Genomic DNA, 24,998 nt, shown 5'->3' on the forward strand with positions numbered 1-24,998 from the left:
CTCTACATATCTCCCTTTGGTAGCGTTTGATTTTATCAACGTTGCCTAAGCCTGTTAATGGCTTAATGAACTACGACACCCACGTGGAGATAATAGAGTTTGAGCCTTTGATTGCTGCAACGCTATCCTCCATGTACCCTCCTTTGCAGCATTCTACTCCCTCTTAGTCTGTAATCATATCTAGAGACTACAGATTAACTATATATTCTATTTCTTTATGAATACTGAGTCAACGGCTAGAATTTCTGTTTCCTTAGCCTGAGCCATTTTGTAGACTCTCTAGTGAGCTCTTGCTGTTCTTGAGACCTGGTGTTTAAATGCCTCCTCTGGAAAATGAGAGCTGTAGAGGCTGTTATACTTGTTTTTGCCTGTACTAGGTCTATTCCTCATACTGTACTACGGCAAGTGCTCCTCTAGCATGGTAGTGTCCCACGAGACTCATTGCACATTCGGCATTACTCAGAACATTGCCCTGTAGTCTATTATTTTTCTTTTCACGATTAGTAGCCCAGATAGGGAATCTCTGTATGTTACACTACTATACCTTAATCTAAGGTGTTGTTTGCAGTACTGTTGTAGTGTCCTGTTACAGCATTTATTTGAAGATCTTGTATTTAAAGGTTTTCTAACGCTACTGCCAAATAGGGGAAATGCTTATTTTAAACTCAGTTTACACTGTTCTTACCTAGGGGTATAGAGTTGTGCTTTATAAACTGATTATCATTGCTGCTACTAAGAATTTTGACTTGTATATTTGCTTTCTTTATATGTTGTCTCTGTGAATGATTTGTGTAAATTGACCATTCTTTCCTTGCAATGTGCTAACCCTTTTTTTTGTTTCTTTTTTCTCTCCACTTCCTTGTCTCTTTTGCCTCCTTAAAGTTACCCTGCTCTTCTTGTGCTTACGGCACTAGTGTCTAGGTACCTAATGGACCCTCTCAAAATACCTGTGGTTTACCTCTCAGCCTATTACCCTGCAACTCCTTTTCAAGGATTCAAGAAAGTATGTTTTGCTGAATAATTCCTGCTAGTAACAATTCTCCACCTTTGGATCATAGCTACAGGTGTTAAAGCACATCCTGACCCTGGACAGCCAGCAGCCTCTACCCCAACCCCCTCCTTTTCTATACCCTAACTCCCACTCCCTGATCATCCATAGTAACCTCTTCTTCTAACACCCACTCCTCCTCCTCAGTTTTCTCCAGCTAACTCCCTTCTCCTATTCTTCCTGCAATACCGGACTTATCCACTAGGTGGCACCCTTATCTCTGCCTCTTTCCTACTTATCCTCTATTATTCTTAGCCTACTTACCTCAATGTAGCTGTTATATCTAACATACATTTTCTCCTCTCAATTAACCCTTCTCTACTACTGTCTATAACTACCATTCTAGGCTCACATATCACTCTCTTTCCCACTTCTGATTTATCAAACTTACCTTCTGTAGTCGGTACCGCTGATTGTTTCTTCTCTAGCTGCTTTCGGTACCTGTCTCTACCCGCTCCGTTTGCCCTGCGGGCTCACTCCGCTCCCCTACCCTGCCCCCAATTCCCACCCACCCCCAGTGCTCTCAGCTTTATTCTCCCACTACCACACACCCACAGCTCAATTAGCAAATACCTTTGCTCTGCTCATTCTCTCCCACATAAATCCCTCCCTCATATACTCCTACACTCTCCCACATAAATTCCTCCCTCATTCAATCCTACGCTCTCTTTTAAAGTCAATATTTCTCACTCGTCATAATCCTTACCTCCCCATCTCTTCTGTAACATGTTCTCTTTAAGTCATCACTACTCCCATGCCCCCTACCTCCTTCTTCTCTTCTTAATTCCATTGCACCAAGCTACCTCATATTCCTCCCAGACTTTCCGTATACTTCCAACAAAAACTACCTCCACACATACTATCCCCTACCCTCATTCTGCATTTCATTTCCACTCTATCTCACCTTTCCTCATTCAAACAAATCCTCTGCTCCTATTCCATCCTAAAATCTTCTCCTCTAAAGCCAAGGTAATGTTTCACCTAATTTATAACCTTCCCAAACTTACACCTTACAAACCTAAAAGGATGTCTCCCTCTTCCTACTAATGCTAGCAGGTGATATCCACCCTAATCCTGGCCCAATTACATGTAACAACTCCAATAATCCCACAACCCTTTCCACCCCACATAATACCCTAAGGATCTTTACAATTAACGCTCAAAGTCTTAGTAATAAATCTCACCTATTTCACTCCTGGCTAAGCCATAACCAACCTGATATCCTAGCTATATCTGAAACCTGGCTCAAACCTTCAATCTCTGATTCAGAAATCTTGCCCCACGGTTTTCACATTCTCAGAAATGACAGAATTAATAAAAAAGGTGGCGGCTCTGCCCTAGTATATTGCAATCTTCTCAACATAATACCGCTCCAAATTCCAATCCCACAATTCTACAACACTGAACTTAACTGCTGGACTACTAAAATTAAACAGGCACAAAAATATCTGCTTCATTGACCTCTACATCTCCCCTGGAAATAATATATCAGTACTAGAAGAAATTCTCCTATGGGCTTCCACAAAAATCAGCTATGAAACTTGCATCTTAGGAGATGTAAATATTGATTGGAACAAACTCAACTGCCCCTCCCCCTCCCTATCCATCAGTCTCTATAATTTCACTCACTATCCTCACCATCACCCGACCTAACAAAAATAATCCCCCAGGATCCAACTTAGACTGGATTCTTGTCTCTAACCCTAACAGAATAACCAACTCTGGCACTATCCCTGATACCATTAGTGACCATCTCCCTGCCTTTATCCATCGCTCTACTACCTCTTCCATTTACCAGCATCAGTTTATCCAAACTCGCAACTTTAGCAACTTCAACCCCATTACCTTCTCTAATTTATTCAAACAAATGAGCTGGCACATGTTAAACTCCCTACCCCTTGATAAAGCTATAGACCTTTTCAACTCTGTCTTCCTTGATACTTTAAACTCCGTAGCTCCCCCAAGAAATAAAATGATCAAATATAATTCAGCTCCTTGGCTTACCAAAGAGACCAAACAAATTATGCACCAAAGGGACAAACTATGGAAACTTCACCAAAAAATTAACCTGCCCAACACATTACTTCAATACAAACAGCTTCGCAACCTTGCTAAACAGCTAATCAACAAAGACAAAAAAAATCTACTACACTAAGCTCCAGTCTAACAACCATAATAATCCTAAACAATTCTGGAAGTCTATAAACTCACTTCTCCATCCAGGCTCAAAATCTAATCCCTGCCCCAACCCTAGCAAAACTGACCTTGAACTAGGCTCTGAATTTAATTCTTTCTTCATCGAAACCATTTCTGCCCTCACTAAATCCTTTCCTAATAATAACCCAGCCAATCCTCACCATCCCCAGCCAATCCCACCAAACAACCATCCTCCTCTATTTGAACTCAAACCTGTCTCTACAACTCTCATAATAAAACTCCTATCCAAACTCAAACCATGCTCTAATGCACCCAACATCCCCTCATCCTATCTAAAACTTGCCGCAGATGGGATTGCTCTCCCAATCAGTATCATTATAAACAGATCAATAAAAGAATCCTACGTCCCCAAACTCTGGCACTCAGCCTTCATCCTCCCTCTCCACAAGGGAGGAAAAAGTACTTGCATCTCAAACTTCTACCCTATTGCCTTACTCTCCCTATCTCTAAAATCCTTGAAAAGTGCATCCACCTCCAACTTATGCCATTCCTCACCCAAAATAACCTCCTCACACAGACCCAGCATGGCTTCCACCCTGGCCACAGCACCAACACAGCCCTAATCTTTTTCTTAGATACCGTTAATAAAGCCAGAGACTCAGGACACCTAGTATCTACTGTTCTACTCGATCTGTCCAAGGCTTTTGAAACTATCTCCCACAACCATCTTCTTTACCATCTCTCTAACCTTCACATCTAACCAAAAACTCTTTCCTGGTTCTCCAGCTACCTGTCAGAAAGATCTCAGGCTGTCAAAAAACACCAACTCTTCCTTCTTACCCACCCCCACTGGTGTCCCACAGGGATCCATCCTCGGTCCTATGCTATTTAACATCTTCATCAACAACTACCACACTGCTATTCCCGACATCAAAATCATTCAATATGCAGATGACTCTACCCTAATCTGCTCTGCCTCAAACCTCCCTGAACTGCTGTCTAAAACACAAACTGCCTTCTCCAAAACTGAAAACTGGATCCACCAAAACTACCTCTCTCTTAATGCTAGCAAATCCAAAATTCTTCTATTCTCACCCTCTAAGAACTACTCCTTCAACAAAAATGACTTCAAAATCCTCAGCCAAACAAACACACCTATAGAAGTCGTCCATTCCGCCAAACTTCTCGGCATAATTGTTGGTGAACAACTAAAGTTCGATATACAAGTACAAAAAAACATAAAAAAAAAAACGCCAAAAGCTAGGTATGTTGTATAGGAACAACCACTTTCTCTGTAACACAACAAGGCACACTCTGGCCTCTACTTTTCTCCTTCCTTCTGTACTATATGGTGCACCTCTCCTAACCAACCTGTCTTCCTCTACCACCTCTAAACTAGAAAGCTGCTACAATAAAATTGCTAAATTTGCCTCCAAAGCCAAAAACTTCACTCATCACTGCCTACCCCTGCAATCCCTGAACTGGCTAGAACTACCAAATCACTTAGATTACCTACAACTCTCCATAGCACGCTCACTCATATTTTATCCTACTAAATGCCCCGCTCTAACTAATATCCTTCCACCTTATATTCCCAACAGAGCCCTTAGATCTGAACATCAGAACTTAATTTATATCCACAAACCTAAACATCCTGCCAGCCAGCTGCTCCTCTCCTATGCCCTTGGCAACAATTGGAACTCCCTCCCTTCCCCACTAAGAACCACCCCAAACACTGAAAATTTCAAGGCCCTACTTTTCAAACACCTGTCTACTAAACGGAAATGCCCCTGCCTCCTTCCTACTTAATCTGGGACCACTTCTAGTACAAGAGTCTCCTCATTCTGATACATTTACCCTATCCTCCTCCTGTAGACATTTTCCTACAACTATATCTATCTCTCTCTGCAATCTCCTGCAGCTTTATCCCTCTACTTAACTACTTCTACTTCTACCCCTAGAGCTAGATTTGTTCACTAAAACTGGTAAATACTACCTAATCCTTCTACTCCTACAGCTATACTTGCTCAACAAAACTTGTAAATACTACACAATCCTTCTACTCCCATAACTATACCTGCTCAACAAAACATGTAAATATTGTAAATATGAAGTACTAATTTCTATCTCTAATACTTTCACTCAAAGCGCTACCACTATTTCTCCTTCCTTCAACCTCAACTATCTTTTAGGAATCTCTAAGAAATACTGCTATACTATGCAAATGTAATAACCATAACTTAATGTAAAAAAAAAAAAATTTATTCAATTTCAGTATGAATTGTACTCTCATACTGTCCTGTATTCCTTGAAATCGTATTTCTGAAAACTGTTTAATGCTTTCTAAATTCTTGATTGTGTTGAAATCCTGTATGTAATAATTTTTATGCATTTTCGGAGCTTTTCTCCCCGGGCCTCCACTGAAAGTGGGCCATGTTGACCCAGTGAACTTCCCCGGTAATCAAACTGGATTGAATAAATAAATAAATATGACATACACTGAACTTATTAACATATCAGTGTGCGAAGTCCTGGACTATGAATACCAGCTTAATCGTTTGCATCTATAGACAACTCATCTCCATGTAAAAGTGTGCAATGAGAAAAAAAACAGCTAACAACTCTGCAGGTGCATAAAGGAATTTTTGTAAATTTCAGTCAGAACAAAATGTCCAACTGCCTTCAACTGCAGACTTCTTGACTCTCATTGAACATCTGCTAATGGAAAAAAGCTAATATCTCTGAAGATGGAAGAAACTTAGCATTTTTCATATCTTTTTATCATTTTGTCTTATTTTTCAAACCTACTTACACAAGAAAAACACTGGTTCATGGGTTCTTATGTGTATGCTATGCTAACAACCACCAGGGCCTTTATAAACCTAGCATATGTGGTCCACCCTAATTGTGTCCCTATGTATCATGCTTGTTTATTAAGAGATGGTATTTTAGGAAGTTTTTAGAGGTTATGGATGGGTATGTTAGTTTGGTCATTACTGTCTGCTTCCATCAGGGTCATAGGGTCCAGAACCGGGGTGAATTTCCAATTTCACATGCACTGGTCAAGGTAACACTTAGTTAGGGATGGACTCTGTTTCACATTGATGGATAACCTGTCCCATACCTGTCTAGCATGGCTTATTTATGTCACAAGATAAATTTAAGTCTTTGGCTCTAGTGGTGCTGATGCTGTTTTTTGAGGATGTGCAAACAGTCTACCACAACTGGATCCAAAGATGCCTTGTATGCAAGGCATAGATCGCCTCTCAGTAACCTGTAGAGACAGAGTATAGAAATAGGGCTTTAATGCAGTCCATATAGGAAAATGTGTTCATACCCTGAATTGTGATTTTCTCTGTGTCTCAAGCATTTTTCTTTGAACACTGAAAAATGTTTCTCTGGCAAAATCTCTCTATTTTCAGAAACAGAAACAGAGTTCCCTTCTGTTTTCTGGCTCACATTTTTGTTGTATAAAGTTTTTTTTATTTCTTCTTTAGCCTGTTCTGCACCCAAAAAAGTATTTGATCCTACAGGAAAAAATATTTTAAAGACAGCTGGGCATTTTGAATCTTGTACCTGCCTCTCGACATTCCCTGATTGTTGGAATACATGTGCTTCTCTTATGTCTGGTGTACAGTAAATAATCAAACACTCTGCTGTCTCCAGTTTTTAATACTCTTCCCTTTAGCCACTTTGTCATGCTCAACTCTTTCTGCTGGTGTAATTTCATCTTAGCTTCTACAGGTATTGGCTGTTCTCTCATGGCCAGGTTTGGGGCATGCGCTTGATGTGCATGCTCTTTCAAGTAATAATAGGGGTTGGGGGGATTGACATGTAGTGGTTGGAGGGTTGGCATAATGGTTAAGGTTTTTGCCTTACAGTCCCAACATACAGGCTTTGATTCTTATATTTGAAGGGAATTAGGCTAGGATTAAAGTAGAGCATGCAAGGGCAGCTTGCTTGGTACTTACCTATGAACCTATAACAACATTAGATTAGAGGTTTGCATAATGTTTAAAGTGTTTACCTTTCAGGCACAAGGTACAAAGTTTGATTCTCACCCTGGGAAACATGGCTAGTCTTATAAAGTCCCCTGTGGTCATTGGCTTACTAATCACCTATGAACAAATCCTGCTATGGAATACCAGTCCAGTTGATTAATTGTGCTTTCATAACATTAATATAGTCTATTATTTCCAATTTCTCTGGTGCATCTGAAAATCTGCTTGCTGTGAATCTTGGTGCAATTTTCACACTTTGGCATTTCTTTGGTTTTGAGTCGATTGAGTGCACGGCACTATCCTTTTTCTTTTGTTTTCTCTGTGTATTCTGTCTTTTAACTCCACTTTTTTTTGAAACAGCTCTTTCTGAGAAGTCTCAAACTCAGCCAGCATTTTCTTCATTTTAACGTGTTTTTTGCAGTTTTATCAGTTTATGTGAATAGCTAGCTAAAACTTCTATTTTTTTAGCCTTTTTGTTATTTGAGTTGATATATTCCTTCAGTGTTTCCTTTATTTTAATCACCTCTGAGTACATTTGATTTATTCTTTCCTCCAAATTAGTGGAAGCCATCTCTTGTACCAAAACTGAAACTTGAACTGCTTTTTGCTGAACAGCTGCAGAATTCTAAACCAGCATTCTTTTCACCTTTTCTGGTTGATTTTCTTTTAGGTTCACTAAATTTCTTCTTTGCTGGTACTCGTTTTTCTCAGTTTCTGTTTTCACACTGGGAGAGCTAAAATTAAGCTTTTGATAGGTGTTCAACCATCTTGGAAGTCGGAACCTTACAGACTTTTGAGGGGAGATCTGTGCCTTCCTTTCATGCTGTTAAAAACAGTTACACTGTTGTATATCCACAAGTGTAATACTTTCACAAGTAGGAGAACTAGGGAACCAAATCTTCACCAGCAGATAAATAAACAGCATGGGAGAGAGAGAGAGATTCATCACACAGAGCCTATCCCACTTCTGGAAAAGGCTACCACTACAGATTAAACAATGCTCGATACACTAGCATCCTTCATGTTTGACTTGGATGATTGAATGGGCACCCTCAAATTCACCCCTGGCAAGATTGACCTAGCTTTCCAAGTGAAGGGGGTACACTTTAATGGTGGGTACTGACAAGGTGTAAATGTCTATGAGACTCGATTGTCTTAACATTCCTATGAAAATGTACTCTCATGTGCACCTAACCGTACTGCAGTGTGTACTCTGTGCTGCTTTACTGTATCTGTGGCAGCTGGTACACTGCTAAGTCAGATCTGCTGTGATGCTCATGTTTCTGTCTGTGCTGTTTCCTCATTTGTCCATCAGCAGTTTCAAGTTGAGTTATAATTAGTGCAATCAACTGTTTTGTATATTGCCCATAAAATATTTAAAAAATGTAATATCTTTTTGCTGTAGGACAGTTTTGCAAGACATAACTGGAATTAATAAAATCACTCTAGGTTGCACTATGGTTTACAAATCCAGCAATTAATCCATTAATATCATTTCTTTCTGTATTTGAAAGACATTTATTCTTTTTTAGTGTTGTTAATGGGCTAATTCCCACAAGCCCAGAAGAAATTTGACAAGAACACCTGTAGAATGTTCACACACTTTTCAGCAAGTGTCATGAAATCTTTAACATAGGCTTAAACATTTACCACCCTACAGACAGGACCTCAGTATAACGTCTTATTCTCAGATGGCATCTCTGGAGTGTAGTACCTCTGTAATGTTGCACAGTGCAGTGTTACTGGTGGATCATGAATCCAAGCTACAGGTATGGAGACAGAACCCACAGTCTTCTCATCTTCCAGGCATCAAAGGCAGGTAGCAAATTTCTGATCCCATAATACTGCATTGTGTACTGTCACAGTACAATACCTACTGTGTGATGGTACCTAAGCTCTCATAACTTTGTAGCGAGAAGTCACAAGTATCGAATTGTGCTATTAAGTAAAGACAGGTGGCATTTGTCATTAAAATCTCTGCAGCAGAGATAAATACTGCATATTATAAAGGTAAAAGGAAAAAATATTAGAACAAGGTTACAGATATTGAGTTTCACTCTGTTTTACATGCCAGTTTATCTAGCTGAGTGTCTTCTTTGTGAATGGCCTAATTCTACCAGTTCAGTGTGTGTGTGTGTGTGTGCACTTTTTAATATATTACTTTTATAAATGGAGGTGATAGCATTCACAGTATGTTATTTTTATAATTCCATTCCTGCATAACGTGTGACAGAGCCAAGTTCGAGATGAGGCATTCTCATTTTGAGTATTTTCTTAGAGATGTGTCCTGACTCAGCACTGTTAGTATTGATATTGTATATAGGATGTTCTTTATTTGAATTTACAGGAATTTGAAGTTCATTTATAATAAGCAGAGTAGGTCTTTTTATGTTCTCCTGAGTGAATGATGCAGTCCAAAAAAAAAAAAAAAGCTGCCACTAGTCCTAGAAGTTGCACTTTTATTATGCATATATCTTACAGGCATTTTAAATTATAAATAGTGCAGTCAACAGTATGTTGTAGATTGCCCTTAAACGTATTTTAAAAATGTAATGTCTTTTTGCCATAGGACAGTGTTGCAAGACATAACTGGAATTAATAAAATGGCATTTTAGTTCCTTGTGTTTATAGACTATTTGAACTTTAAAAAAGATTGCTCTTAATCCATTTGCATTAATAATGCACAGCAAAGGCAATAAAATTTTCTTTTTGCAAACGTTACAGGAAAAGAGAAAGTCATTACCAAGGTGAAGGGTGATAGTTGCATAGAATATTTCAATGTTTTTTGCATAGAGGTCAGCACTAACCAAATCCAAGGTCAGAATGATCACATGGAGTAAGACAACAGTAGAGGTTTTGCAGATGCTTGTGTGCACTGTAGCATAGCCATGGAAAACACTCAGGACAAACATTGCCCTTCCCCAGACTCACCAAGCCATTATGTTTTGAGAAATTCTTTTTCATTTCTTATTTGTTACAGCAATTATGGGTTCTTTTGTGTAACCAAACACAATTAGTACTCAGAGCCTGTGCATAATCAGGACGATGTCATGGGGAATAGAAAACATTTCTCTCAGTTTCTGCCGCAACGCATGCTATTACAGTAACCGGTGTGTTAAATGAATAAATAAGTACCATGAAGTATGTGTTTTTTTTTATATTCAGTGATGTAAAGCTTCTTTTATCACTTAATTATTTGGAGGAGGATCCCAGATCTCTGTTTAGTGTTTGGAAGTCATGGCTTCCTTAGAAAGCAGAGTACATTAGCAGATGACAGGTTACTGTTGCGTTATCTGTTTATTGTTGTTTGTTTGTTCTGTAGTTTGTCTTGCTGTCATGTATGGTTTCAGCCTTCATACTCATCTTCTCACACGGTTTCATTTGTTTCTGCCACAGAGCCACCACAGTGCTCTCTGCACTACTGCATGCTATATTTGATTAGAAACAGGAATAATGTCCCTAAAGGTCTGTAAAGATCTAGAAGTATAGGCAACCTGGACACTGTTTTCTATTAAGAACCACCAAGTTTCTTTTCTGTTTCTTCTCAAAAGTATCATAAGCCTACATCATCATTTGGAGCATGTTTGTTGTATACTGATATTTCAGCAGCCAATGTTGTTCATACATCTGCTGGCCTCACTGTGTAGGCCTGCCACATGAAGTGTCAAGAGTTTATTTTGTGAGTGGCTAACTCTGTCTTTCCATTTCATACGGGCAAAAGTATGCTGATGATTCATACCTCTTAATTCATTAAATCTGGACAAAGTCAAAAATAATGGGGAACAAAGCCCCAAAATAGGGACATATGTTAAATATTGCTTTTATAAACTTAGCAATAACATGTTTTGTGTTAGTATGAATTTTCTGGTGGCTATGAAGTCTGAAACTCAGTAGTCTGTCATTATTTGGTGACTTCAGTTCTCAATGATTTACCAGAAAAACACAGACTATATGAGGAACAGACCAAAAATATGAAGTAAAGATCTGGGCATTCCTTGAAAATCTGTAGAGTTGAGAGGTATCTGATGGTTCCACCTTCTTTCTCTTTGCTTTCATGGGGTTTTCCTTATGTATTTCTCAACACTTTTGTCAGTCCTCTGGCTTTGCCACATACTTTTTAGCATTCTGTATTGCATATCTGCACACCTAGACTGTAGTCGCTACTGATTTGTTTGAAGACCTTGTCCCATACCCTTCAGTATTTAGTAACAGCAGAATGCCCGCAGTACTTTCATGTCCTGCTGTGATGTTTTTCAGTCTCTGCTGTTTTTGCCATGGCTCATGTAAGCTTTTCTCATACTTGTTTATTAGTGTGGCTGTTAGCACACAGGATTAAGACTGTGAGTTGTTAATGAACTGCTTCCTGTGGTCTAGGGTTTGATTCCCCAGCCTTCATTTGGCTGCTGTTTGACAATCAGTCAGTTGTGATCAGTGCTGTACCCAGAGTAGTAAATGCAAATAAATAAGTGCTAGTTTGTGCTGCTGTCCTTCCACCCTGCTCAAATCCTTACCTTTGTTTCTCCCTGTACCTCAAGAGATTGTTTCTACCCTTTTTCCCCTTCTCCATTCTTTCTCACACAGGGACAAAATTAATGGCAGCCAGTGCAGCCCTGTTGTGACAAGAGAATTGCTGCAACTACATCCGTATCATCCACAACCATATATGCTTGTGCATCCACATCTGTGTCCAGCATAAAAGGCTGTGTCTTCTTTAGGGAATGCTTACAGTAAACACCTGTATCACTCTGGTCTCCCACAGGAACGTTGTTGCTGCTGTTACTTTTAATGTGAGAAAAGCAAGTCAGTGACATCCACTGCTCAACATTTTCCCCTAACCCAGCTTTCAGTCATGTAGTATGCTACTTCAACCCAAACCTCCTAAATTGAGGTTAAGACACCCTGTCATCATGAAGTCAGCATGGTCATAGCCACCTTTTTATGGAGAGGTATTATCAGTATCTTGTCCTTATCAGCGGCACAAGCTGCTTTGTCTGTTATTTGCAAGAAGCAGCTGTTACAGAAAGTAAAGGTATTACAATTGTTTTAATAAGGAGACAGTGTTCATGAATATTAATAGAGGATTTTTATGCCAATGTTACAATGCACAGTTTGACTTGACACTGTGCAGCTAAACACAATTCACAATGCATATATATGCATACAGATTCACATAATTACATGGCTGTAAGTTAAAATAAAGTGGAGTAGAGACTGGTCCAGTACACAGTGTACCCTAGCGTTTCTGCAAATGCTTGAGCATTCATTTCTTTGAGAGTGTAAGAAGGCATGGATGATTTCCAGAGGAAACAACAGGACTAATAACTTATTCTGCATTTATAAGTCCTGTTTTACAAAAGCGTGGTTGTTCTGTTTAAATATTATTGAGGTTTGATCATATGTTGAATGGTAGTTTGTTGCATTGTTTGCTAATATGTGCAGCAAATATTGAATTCCAGGAGTTGTTCCTTGGCTTCAGTATGGTTAAATCACTAGATTTGCTATCCATGTAATGCTATGGGATATGTAGGCAGCATTTGGGAGATGTAAGTACGTTATGATCTAAGCAGAGTTTTGAGATAGTAAGATGGCTGAATTCTGGCTAGCTGAGGTGACAAAGGAGGTGGAAATTGATATGCTCTATTATCTTGGACTGCAGCTTCATTCTTCACCATGTGGCTACTGCTGGTAATTTTTAAACTTTTTGGAAACTTTTATGTTTGTTCAAGGTTTTGGTTTCTTTAGTGTCTGTCTTTGCTATGGATTTCAGGAAAACTGACTTCTGCACTATGGACACATGGTGACTGAAGTTTAGATTGCTATCAACCTGTGTTCCCAAGTCTCGCACCACTCGGTTTGAGCTTAGAGGGGTGCAGTCTATATCATAATTAGCAGGGGCTACTTCTTTGCCAAAGGGGAAAATGAGGCATTTTTTTGTGTTAAGTTTTAGTACGTGACTTTGGCACCAATCATTTGTCTAAGTCACCCCCTTCTGTAATGTGTTTTCATTGTTGGGGGACTCAATAATTCCACCCAGTTTGCAGTCATCACACACTTGATAAGGTACAGGCCATCTACTTTCACCTGGACCTCAGAAAAATAGATTCCAAACAGAAGAGAGGCCAGCACAGTTACTTGTACCCTAATGGTAACTGGTATGGAGGTGGACTTTCCAACTTTGACAGTGTGCCTTCTGTCGGTGAACCAGTTGGCTACCCATCAAGTGACATATGGGTTAATCCCCAGTTGGAAGAGTTTCTCAATGATCCCTGAGTGAGGGATTGTGTCCAACACCTTGGCTAACTCAAGATAGGTGATACATACTGCTTTTCCCTCATCCAGGGCTTTGGTGACATTCTCAATGAAGTCCACCAGGTTTAATAAGCAAGATCTACACTTGACAAAACCAAACTGGGTTGGGTCAAGAGTTTCAAGGTGGCTTGTGTCCTTGTTGATAAGTTCCATGGTGATTCTTTCCATGGCCTTGCAGGTAAGGCCGATTAGGCTTATGGGTCGATAGTTTCCTGGGTCGGTTGATGGACCCCCTTTGTGCAGGGGGATTACTGTTGCTGTTCTCCACTCTGCTGCAGCAAAACCAGCACTCAGGCTATGGTTAAAAAGTCCACTATAAGTTTGCCACACATCTGGGGATTCCCTTTTAGGTTTCAAACGTAGCTAAAGAATGCCTTATGGCTGTCTTTAGATAGGCATGCTAATTTTGTCTCATACCTAACCTTAGAGGACTTTACAAGACATCTGATTTGCTTGTTCAAGCTGTGGAGGGCATTCTTCATCTGTTGAGTAAGTTCTCTTTTGTTCTTAGATATCAGTTTATTTCTTTTGTTATATAACTTATTTATACTTACAGTCCACCAGGGTGGCTTGTTTTTTGGGAGGACCTGGCTTTAGTCCTGTCAAGTACAGCTGAGTCTATACATTTGTTTTAGTGGCTATATAGAGCATTTTCATACTCTTCTGCATAGGCCTCATTGTTGGCTGTGTCAGCAGGGACTTTGAAACTTTTTACACCATTGCTTGGCAGGCTGTAGTTTGATTTGGAGAAATGTTTCAATTTTTTTTTTTTTTTTTGCTCCTATGAGGATGGTCGGGTCTGATCTTTATTGCAAATGAGACTGATATATATGGTCTTACTTTACCAGGGAGGGCAATACACAGGGAGTAGTGCAGTGACATCTCCTCATGTTGGTGAGCACTAGGTCTAGGACATTTGAGCCTCTTATGGGAGTGCAGACCAACTGTTCCAGGGCATTTTAATTAACAAAATCCAGGAACCTCAGAGCAATCCTGTTTTTGCTTGTGTAAGTCACCCAGTCATTGGAGGAATAGTTGAAATATCCCATGACCAAGGTGTTCGGCCGTGCACCGAGTGACTCTAGCAAGTCCACATAAGCGACGTGCTTCCCCTGGTTCTTGGTGGGGGAACTCTAGCTAGCGATGGTGTGACAGGATATTTTGCTTGTAGTTATTTGGACCTGGAGTAACTCAAAAGAGTCATACTGTTACCATTCTCAAGGTGTATTTGGATTTAATGAAGATGGATGCACCTCCACGTTTGGTTCTTTCTCATTCTTTTTGTGGTCTGAACGTGTGAAAGGCATTGCAGCATTGTATGACTGGGGTGATCTCTGTGGCCTTGAACCAAGTCTCAGTGACTGCACAGATGTCAGCATCTTCCAAGGTGAGGAGTGCTTCCAGGGAGTGCAGTTTACTGTTTGGGCTCCTAGCATTAAGTAGCATCACCTTCAGTTTGTCTCTAGTGGATTTATTTACGTCAGAAGTTTTGTTTTGACATTGCCTAAAAATGGTCCTATGGGGAAGGCATGCATCTTTGCCAGTATCCAAAAGCCTTGAGGACACAGGTGAAGGCCATCTCTGAGAAAGCAGCATGGTCTGTCGACTGTGTCTTCCTAGGTTGTCAGATACTGGATGCTGCTGGAGTGATACCAGAAGCTAAGCCAATTATTGAAGTCAGGCATTTTTTTTCTCTGTATTGTGGCATCATCCTAGGTGAAGGTATAATGCTGCTTAGGGATAGGGACATACCTGCCTGGGACACACAGTCTGAGAGTTCAGTCATGTCTCTTCATAGAGTCCAGAGAGGTACATCTCAAGTCATTTACTTCAATATGTAGTATGACAGTCATAATGGTAATTGTTGCAGAGTAACTTCAGTGTATGAGTGATTTGATGGATGCTGGCACCTGACAGGCACCTGACCATGACCACCTCCTTGTCCAACCTGGTGAGGGGGACATCTGTGTGTCTCATTACTGAGTTGCCCATGACTAGGATGTTAGGTTTTGAGATGTTTTGCCTTAGGGACATAATTGTTGAGACACTGGTATGTATGTTGTTATATGTAGTGGTGGCTTCTGTTCATGTACCAGTATGTGTAGGTTGTTTGCACTTGGGAGGTCTCTGGTCTTTTGGTAGGCTCTTAGTGAGTACCTCTGTGTATGTGGGTTTATGTGTCTTGACCTTAACTTGTGTGAGTGGAGAGGTGTGCCTGTTGACAACCTGTTTGACATCTTGTTTAGTGTTGCATGATAGAAGTAACTCTAGTTTCATGGTATAGTTACATCTCTCACATACTGCATTTGTTTGCTTTAGGATCAGGTGGTTGTCAGTATACATGAGGCAATTGCTGCATTGCATCAGGATACTCATGTCAATTAGGATGGCTGGAGAAATGTTGGGAAACTGACTGTCCATAGTACCAGGTAATTCTTAAGTACTAATTTCTGAGAGGGCAAATTAGATCAGCTATTGCTCTGGGATTAACAAGGGGACGTATTCTGTAAACGATCAGTGATGGAAAGTGGGACGATGCTTCTCAGTGCTCAACTGAGTTGCCTGCAGTGCAGAAGTGGGCAGCTGCATTGCCCGCAGAGCAGCAGGGAATCTGGGAAGGTTTCACTGGTGTCTAGGGAAAAAATAGTTTCTAGGCGTTTACATCTATGCTAGGCACCGCATACTGCCGTTGTGCTGTGCGCAGCTGTTCACAAACGTGAGACTTGCATACATTCAAAATGAAACAGGTTTAAATTAGTCTAGTAATTGGAAATCATGCATTATTTATTTAATTAACATTTGTTGACCGGGAAAGTTCGACTAGGACAGTGTCTGTTTTCAACAGAGGCCTGGGGAGAAACGGTCTAGACGCATGTCTTTAGAATGTGATGGCTGGATTTGAGTTTGTGTGAAAAATAGGCTTGATTCAACAGGTCTGGATCTAGTCCTTGCTAACTAAGCAATATTTCACTGCAAAACAACTGCATGTAATAAACAGGCACAAACGGTAAAACAGTTAAAAGGGCACAAATTAATGCAGTAAAAGTAAAATACAGATGAAAAAGGCAGATCAAACTCAAAATAAGCTTAATTTCTTGTTTTGTAGCTTTGGGTGGCTTGGATTCAGGCAGAAGCACTCCGAACCTCTGGCAAAGGGTGCAGCTCTAGTTAATTGAGCTTAAACCAGAACAGAAAATAATAATTTTGCACATCATTTGCCCGTCTTTATTTTATTTCATAAATATATGTTTGTGCTTATGAGAGACAGCTTATTTTAGAAAAGAGAAGGGTTTGGCACAACCCTTCAAATATCTGAAAAGCATTGAAGATGGTAGTATAGCATTTTGCACTAAAGAAGGTTTTTAAATGTTGTAGTGATGGTGCTGTTGGTGACCTTTAGTTTGTGATGTCATTATCTGAGGTTAGTTAATATACCCGGGGTACTAAAAGGCTCTGCAGGCAGGAAAAGATTAGCTCATATAACTTCACTTTGGAGAAGGGAGAGGCTAAAACATATGTTGTTTCACTAGGACTCATTATGTGGATTCTTTTCAGGTTAGGAACCTCCAAAGTATTTGGGTATGGGGCCCTTACAAAAGCAGGTCAAATTACATAACACTATCAGTGCCAGGGCTTCATCAGACATGGAATGTTACCTCTCGGCTTTAAAACTGGGGAAGCCAGTAGGTTCCCTGGACTAAACAGTGGTTTATCCCTGGCCCCAGTTTTAAAGCTGAGAGCGGCAAGATTATAACATTTACAAAAACTTACACAATGTGGCATTTTATTGTGTTGAGTCCCTGCCAGGGGTGGCTCATGCTATAGGACTGCAGCCCTCACACCTACAAACAAACAAAAAAAAAAAAAAAAACGTGAAACATAAAACTAAAAAAAAAGAGAGAACAAAAATTGTTTTTTTCACAAGTCCCAGAACTAACTCTGCACATGTGCAGACACTCAGACTGCCCCGCAGATGCCCAGGAATCTGTGGGAAGTCAGACTGCCTGAGTCAGCAGTCCGGATACAGGGAAGGCATTTCTGCCCCGCAGATGCCCAGGAATCTGTGCAGTGACGACCGCACAGAACAGAGGAGCTCCAGACTGCTTCATCAGCAGACAGGACCAATCAGGAGTGAGGTGAGGTAAGTTTTAAGCTCTCGCGGGGGATTTTGTTAGTCGCGGACTTGGATTTCGAGCGGGCTTTATGGAGGGTTGACTTGTTACTGCTGCTTCATTGAGGGTGGACTTGTTACTGCTGCTTCATGGATTCTGGGCTTTCATCGCGGACTTGGATGTCGAATTGTACTGCTGCTTCATGGATGTCGAGCGGGCTACTTAGTGGACTTGGAAGTGTACTGCTGCTGCTTGGATCGGACACATTTAAACAGATAGGTAGATGTGTGTGTGTGTGTGTGTGTGTGTGTGTGTGTGTGTGTGTGTGTGTGTGTGTGTGTGTGTGTGTGTGTGTGTGAGATGCCCCAGTTGCTATATACTGGTGGCTAGAGCAAACTCATGGTGGTGTGGTAGGGAATACCTCAGGCTTGAACCCTGTACCTTGTATGCAGGTGTTAAGGGCCTGAATTCCCTACCCACCACCATTTGTAAAAAATTTGCAGATTTTTGCCTCATATTTGATCTGTAATATTCCTCATAATATCTGTGGTTTCTAAATGTTTAAATGCTTGATATTTGATGATGCAGTGGTAGCATTGTTGCCTCACAGCTACAGGTTCTTAGGTTTGATTCTTGGCTGGAGTGCCTTCTGTGTGGGGTCTGCATCTTCTCCCTGTGTTTGTGTGGGTTTGCTTTTGTGTCCTCCCATGTTACAAACACATGTCTGCATTATTTCTTCCTGGACCTCTGCTGAAAATTGTTTTTTTGTTCCCAAGTCAGACTGTCCTGGTTAACAAATGTTAAATAAAATAGACAGGCATTTGAATTTCAGACTTCAGGTTTCTGAATGTTTAAATGCTTGATGTTTGATGGTGCAGTGGTAGCATTGTTGCCTCACAGCTGCAGGTTCTTAGGTTTGATTCTTGGCTGGGGTGCCTTCTCTGTGGAGTCTGCATCTCCTCCCTGTGTTTGTGTGGATTTGCTCTGGTGTCCTGCCATTTTACAAAGATTTGTCTGCAGTGTTGTTCCTGGGTATCTACTGAAAATTGTTTTTGTTCCGTCAGAAGTAAAATTGACAGGCATTTGAATTTCAGACTTCATATTCTTCAGAAAATGCATAGTAACACAACCTTTTTATTCTAGCAATTTTCTAAGTTTATAAGATGAATATTTGAAATTTGTCCCTATTTTTGGGACTGTATTCCCCCATTATTGACTTCGTCCAGGTTTTTTGTGCTAAGGTTGACAGCTATGACAAGAACTGAATTCACTGAATATGTTTGAGGGCTGTATTCCCTCATTACTGGGTTTGTCCAGGTGTTTTGTGCTAAGAGGTTGACCACTGTGGTGAGAACTGAATTCACTAAATGATAGCCATTTAAGTTTCAGTTTTCCTCCTCTTTCACAAAGCAGCTGATATGGTGTAGTGTTATGTTGCTCTGACTGTTTTGTACAGAGACCTTGGCAGTAAAATGTATGGTGGTAACACAGCATTTTCCTTTCACAAAGCAGCTGATTTGGCGTAGTGGTATATTGCTCCGACTGTTTTGCACAGGGACCTTGGCAGTAAAATGTATGGTGGTAACACAGCATTTTATTCTAGCAACTTTCCAAGATTATACAAGCAATGTTTAATGTGTCCCTGGTTTTGGGGCTTTTGCCCCCCCCCAATAAATTTTGGCTTTTTCCTGATTTCTTGTGCTACGAAGTTGAGATGCAGTTGAGTATTGAGTAGATTTTACAAGGAGCTGAGAGCTGCAGGGGAAGAGATGTTTAGTGCTGCTTATGCTAAGTCTGCTTGCATTGATAATAGCACAACAGGTTGTGTACTTGCTTTTGATGCAGAAGGCTGTGGGTTCTACTCCCACAAGGAGTGGATGCTGCCGTACTGAGAATGTCTTCCTTGGCGACGATACTAACTATGAGCCTGTTATCAGTTTGCCATCCATTTCCTATTGCAATATTACTAGCTTATTATTTTTTTAATGTAATATAGGCAATTTATTCCTCAGGGTCAACACACACTTTATTTTTAGATGAAACCATGAAATATAAAGGTGTTTGCTACCAGCAACCTCTTCATTAGTTACAGATTTCTTTAATGTGGAATTATTTAGATAACTTTTACTTCTTCAGAGATTGTGCATATTTACTGATAATGGTGGACTGTAGAATTGTGCATATTTACTGATGATGGTGGACTGTAGAAGTTTGAGTAGACTTTTATGATGGAAATGTTCTGAACTGGGCAGTTTTGTCATTATGGATGCATGCATTTTGTTTCATTGTTTACTGGAAAAATGTTCTGAATTGGGCAATTTTGTCATTATTGGTGCATGCATTTTGTTTCATTGTTTAATAAATTTAAAACGCCCTCTAACAACTGTACTGTATTGTACAAGGAATATAATTTAGTACAATCAGGAAGGTGCATCAAAGAGCACATGTATGTTTCATATGCAAGGGGCCTATGATTTGAAAACAGCCCAGAATTAATCTTTATCTGCCACTGGCAAAATGTATTTTCTTTGAATGTGGTTTCAATGCTGTTTCAATGAATGTGAGTTTCAAGGGCAGAGAAGTTTTAATGCTAAGTCTGTTTTCATTGTGAGACTACATTGCTTTGTTTATCAGATGTCTTAGTGTAAATGCAAAATAAAACTTTCAAATGAAATTCAAATCATCATAGAAGTAAAGCAGTATGCATAATAGTGTTTATGGTAAATGGAGTGAAATAGCCAAGTAATGGATCATTGGAATGGCTGAGGGGGAAGGGTGGCAAACTCAGACAGCCCAGCTGAACTATACCTCCCAACTGTCCAGATTTTCAAAGAATGAATAGATTTTTGCTTCTTATTTTTGGTTTGTTCCTCATAAAATTTGTGGTTTTCTGGCAAATAATTTAGGAATTAAGTCACTAAATAATTACACACTGAGTTTCAGACTTCATAACCTTCAGAAAAATGCATGCTGAAGTAAGACCTGTTGTTCTGTCAACTGCCTCAATTTATACAAGAGCAATTTTTAGTACTGTTTATATGCCCCCCCCATATATTTGGCCTTGTCCAGATTTATTGTATTAACAAGTTGAGAGGTACATGCAAATAAATTGCTTTATAGAATTAGGCATAGCCAAACATCTCAACTGTCCCTGAATTTGGCTCAAAATGTTGATCTTCCCCCTAATAATCCCTCTGCAAAATAGCAATTTTGGAAGAAAGCATGGAGGGTTTACAATTAAGAAATAACTGTAATAATCAGAGTTATAGATTGCTTTTATTTCAGAAATGCATGTAGATTCTTTTATTTTGTCAGCTGCTCAAGTTAGCAGTACTAATATTAAAGTGTCCCTTCTTTGACAGGTTCCTAGCTGTATTGTGTGGATATTTTATACTTTTGCATCACATTTTTGGTCCATTTTTCATAAAATTGTGTTTTTTTGGCAAATTAGTGACAAATCATTAAAGACGGAAGTTAGAAAATAATGGCAGACATTTGAGTTTCAGATTTCATACCCTTCAGAAAATGCATACCAATGCAAGACCTATACTATTATCTTTCTAAGTTTATAAGAGCAATATTTAAAATATTTTGGGGACTTTGTCCCACTTCTATGTATGGCTTTTTCCAGATTTCTTGCTCTGAGGTTGAGAGGTATGACTAATGTGTCAGGGCCATCACAGTCAGCCAGAGACATTTCAATTTGTGACATACTTGTTGCACCCCACTCCCCCATGTAGTGACTCTGGATGTGTCCAAGCAAGGCAAGGAGTAGTTATGCAGTGTAAATGTGCAGAGTATCCTCCCATCCAGGGTAGACACAAGTACTACAGTGGCTTTTCATCTGTCCTTGATTTTGCAGAATTGTCTGGTTTGTCATATGTTTGAACTGTTGATTTATGCTTATTACTCAAAGTGCCTGTTGCTTTGTGTTTAAGTAGCAATGCTTTAATGACCATCAGGTAAGCTTGTCTGAGATCGTAAGATGCAAGTAAGCTTAAATAAGCATACTGTTAAAGAATTGCCAACATTGAAAGCCTTTCTGTTGTTGCCATGGCTACCCTCCATTCAATAGTTAACTCCTCCATGTGCCTCCTTTCGTACGCGGCTGATGGAGCGAGTAGAGGGGCAGGTACAGGTGTGGCCTTACGTCGGCACACCTGGATGCGGCTATGTAATTTTGCAGACCCTTTCAAGGCATCCTTCACTAACTCCCCGTTTGATGGATCATCCCTCTTTGGTCCTCAAGTGAAGGAAACCCAGACTAGGTGCGAGACGGAAGGCAAGACTCTTTCTGCCGTTGGAGTCCGTTTTTCTACCCCTTCTAGGCCTTACCCCAAAGGCCAGAAGGGGGGAAAGATGTGGTTCCGCAAACAATCTCAAGGAGCATTGCCTGACGCACAGAGTCGGTTCCCCTCTAGAGGCAGAGGGGGGAACAATAATGGTAGACGCCGCCCTAGAGGCAGAGGTGCCCGCAGAATCAGGGCAGTCGAGAAACCTTTTCCGACAAGCCCTTTCAGCATCCCTGAGGTGTTGCCCGACTGTCCACCTTCGGAGGCAGTCGGGGGAAGATTATCTCTGTACCCAGAAGCCTGGCAATCCCTAACTCAAGACAAGTGGGTACAGACTATCATTTCTGAAGGCTATACAATCCCGTTCTTTCGCTTTCCAAACTAAGCAAAAAAAATCCCTTCCAGACGTTCCACCCAGTCAAAGGGGGCAAGCAGCTTTAGAAATATCAAAGCTGCTTGCAAAAAGAGCCATTCAGCCAGTTCCAGCAGACCAACAAGGATCCAGAATCTACTCCAAATTCTTTTTGGTTCCAAAGAAAACAGGGGACTGGAGACCCATTTTGGATCTCAGCAACTTGAACAAGTCTGTCAAGAAAACAAAATTTCGGATGGTCACGCTGCAGTCCATTCTACCCCTTTTGGGGCGGGACAACTGGATGTGCTCTATAGATCTCCAGGATGCGTACTACCATATCAAAATGAGCAGACGCTCCAGGAGTTTTCTCCGCTTCAGGCTGGGAACCAGTCATTTTCAATTCAGGGCCCTGCCCTTTGGTCTCACTACAGCCCCCCCAAGTGTTTACCAAATGTATGGCAGTGGTCGCCTCTCATCTGAGACATCAAGGATTCCAGGTGTTTTCATATCTAGACGACTGGCTCCTTACAGCCCCCACCAAGCATCTTCTGCTTCTCGCCAGAGACTATACCTTTCACACATGTCAGACATTAGGCATTTCAATAAATTACGAAAAGTCTGTTTTGTCGCCTTGTCTTGTTATTACCTTCATAGGCGCAAATCTAGACACAGTCAGCATGTCAGCCTGACTCACAGAGAAGAGAATAGCGGACATACACAGACAAGTCTCTCTTGTCTTGCAAAGCAGCAAAATCAGAGTCAGACTAGTCCTGAAGGTCTTAGGGTTAATGGCGGCTGCTATCCCTCTTCTTCCTTTAGCCAGGTTCCATATGAGAATTTTACAATGGATGCTCTTCACTCAATGGTCGTACCAACAACTTCCAATGTCCCATGCCATTGCGATAACACAATCGTGCAGGAATCATCTTTCTTGGTGGATCACATCCCCCCAGCTCTTCCTAGGAAGACCTTTTGTTCCTCCCCCTCCGGTTGCTACACTGACAACGGATGCCTCCCTGATCGGGTGGGGGGGGCATTACCAGGGCAGGACGGTCCAGGGCATATGGCAACCTTTCGAAAGCCACTTGCACATAAATGTCCAAGAGATGAGAGCAGTGCTTCTAGCATTGCAAGCCCTACAAGACTCTCTTCCCAAAGGGACTATAGCAATTCGGATGGACAATATGTCTGTAGTGTGGTACATCAACAAACAGGGCGGAACCAGATCCTACCCCCTATGTCGAGAGGCAATCAGACTATGGCAATGGGCGATTTCTTCTCAGCGGTTTCTGTTAGCAACGCACATTCCCGGGAAGTCCAATGTAATTGCGGACAAATTGAGCAGAGCTATTCTCATGCCTCACGAGTGGTCTCTGAAAAATTCAGTGTTGGACAAAATCTTTCGAAAGTGGGGCCGGCCTTGCTGCAACCTTTTCGCTACTCCCCAAAACAGCAAGTGCGACGATTATTTCACCCTCTTTCCCCAACCAGGCCATCCCAGCAGAGATGCTCTAGTCCATGTTTGGCCCCGGGGACTTTTGTATGCCTTCCCTCCCTTTCCGCTGATATCTCGACTAATACAGAAAGCCATCGCTCAGAAAGCTTCCATGATCCTCATTGCCCCTTACTGGCCTTGACAGATTTGGTTCCCATTTCTTCACCGTTATCTGCTGGAGCAACCCTGGCATCTGGACCCAGTTCCAGACCTCTTGACCCACCAGTCGGGTCAGTTGCACCGCTTCCTCCCTTCTCTGAACCTCACGGCATGGTTGCCTTATTGGCTGTGGTTCAGTGGCACACTGAGTCTGCGGACTGTGTCAAGACTAACATCTTCAAAGATTTCTAAAACATTATAAGGGGTACTCTCTAGAGCAAAAAATAATACTCAGTTTTTGACCTTCCAACATAAAAGTCTCATCCTTGGATACCATATGGGCTAATCGGACATACTGCTGTTTTACAATTGCCCTCTTTTGATGATCAGGATTTCAGCTAGAATAATGTTGGTTTCCTGAATATATTACTGTCAGTCTCTTAATTACCATATCCTTACTGATGTAAACACCTAAATAACGTCTGCATGAAGTTTTTAACATGTTGTGTGAAGTGTTTATGTTGGTGTAAGCTTTTATATATTCAGTTAATTTTGTATGAATTTTTTCATTGGTTCTAGTAGAACATGTGATTGGCTGAGGGGGATATGTAAATGCTAATTGTTTTAGTCATTTTAGATTCTGAAGAAGTGTGGCTGTCCACTGTTTTTTATTTTTAAATCAAATAAGTGTTACAGTTTTGCTATACAACTCTGTTTCTCAAAAAGAATGTAGTTGCTAGTCCAGTGCTACAAAGCTGTCCACTCTCATTTGGTTACCTGTTGACATAAAAAAAAAAAATCACATCTACACTAAAAAACTTCTGCTTCTGTTCCTATCACACCCATATTATTCAATTTAAAGTTTAACATTTACACTTACTTGGCGGGGGAGTGCCACGATCAGAAAGGTGCTTTTCCCAGGGTAAGGCCCTTCCATTGCTGTTCGGTTGATCTCTGTGATTTCCCCCAATGTGGGAAACTGAACTGCATAATTTATGGTAGCGGGGGATTATGTTTGCACTGTCTCAGGGATCTGGGAAGTCACGTAGGTAATAAACTAGCTTTCATCCAACATGTGTCCTAGGTAGTAAGAAAATCTTTGTGTTGCTCAGCTTATAAGCAATGGCATG

At 40.7% G+C, this 24,998-nt stretch overlaps 1 protein-coding gene and 1 non-coding gene across 3 annotated transcripts in view; both read left to right on the top strand.

Annotated features, from left to right (window-relative positions):
- Nucleotides 1–24,998, top strand: part of PEX14 (peroxisomal biogenesis factor 14) — a 2,179,090-nt gene that overhangs the window by 1,589,341 nt on the left and 564,751 nt on the right. The gene's annotated exons all lie outside the window — the stretch shown is intronic.
- LOC122795105 lies at nt 24,741–24,898 on the top strand. The gene has a single exon (XR_006363737.1). It is a non-coding gene; the product is annotated as a U1 spliceosomal RNA (small nuclear RNA).

The sequence above is a fragment of the Protopterus annectens genome, chromosome 2.part1 (genome assembly GCF_019279795.1).
Source record: "Protopterus annectens isolate FY-2018-M chromosome 2.part1, PAN1.0, whole genome shotgun sequence".
Taxonomy (NCBI): domain Eukaryota; kingdom Metazoa; phylum Chordata; order Ceratodontiformes; family Protopteridae; genus Protopterus; species Protopterus annectens.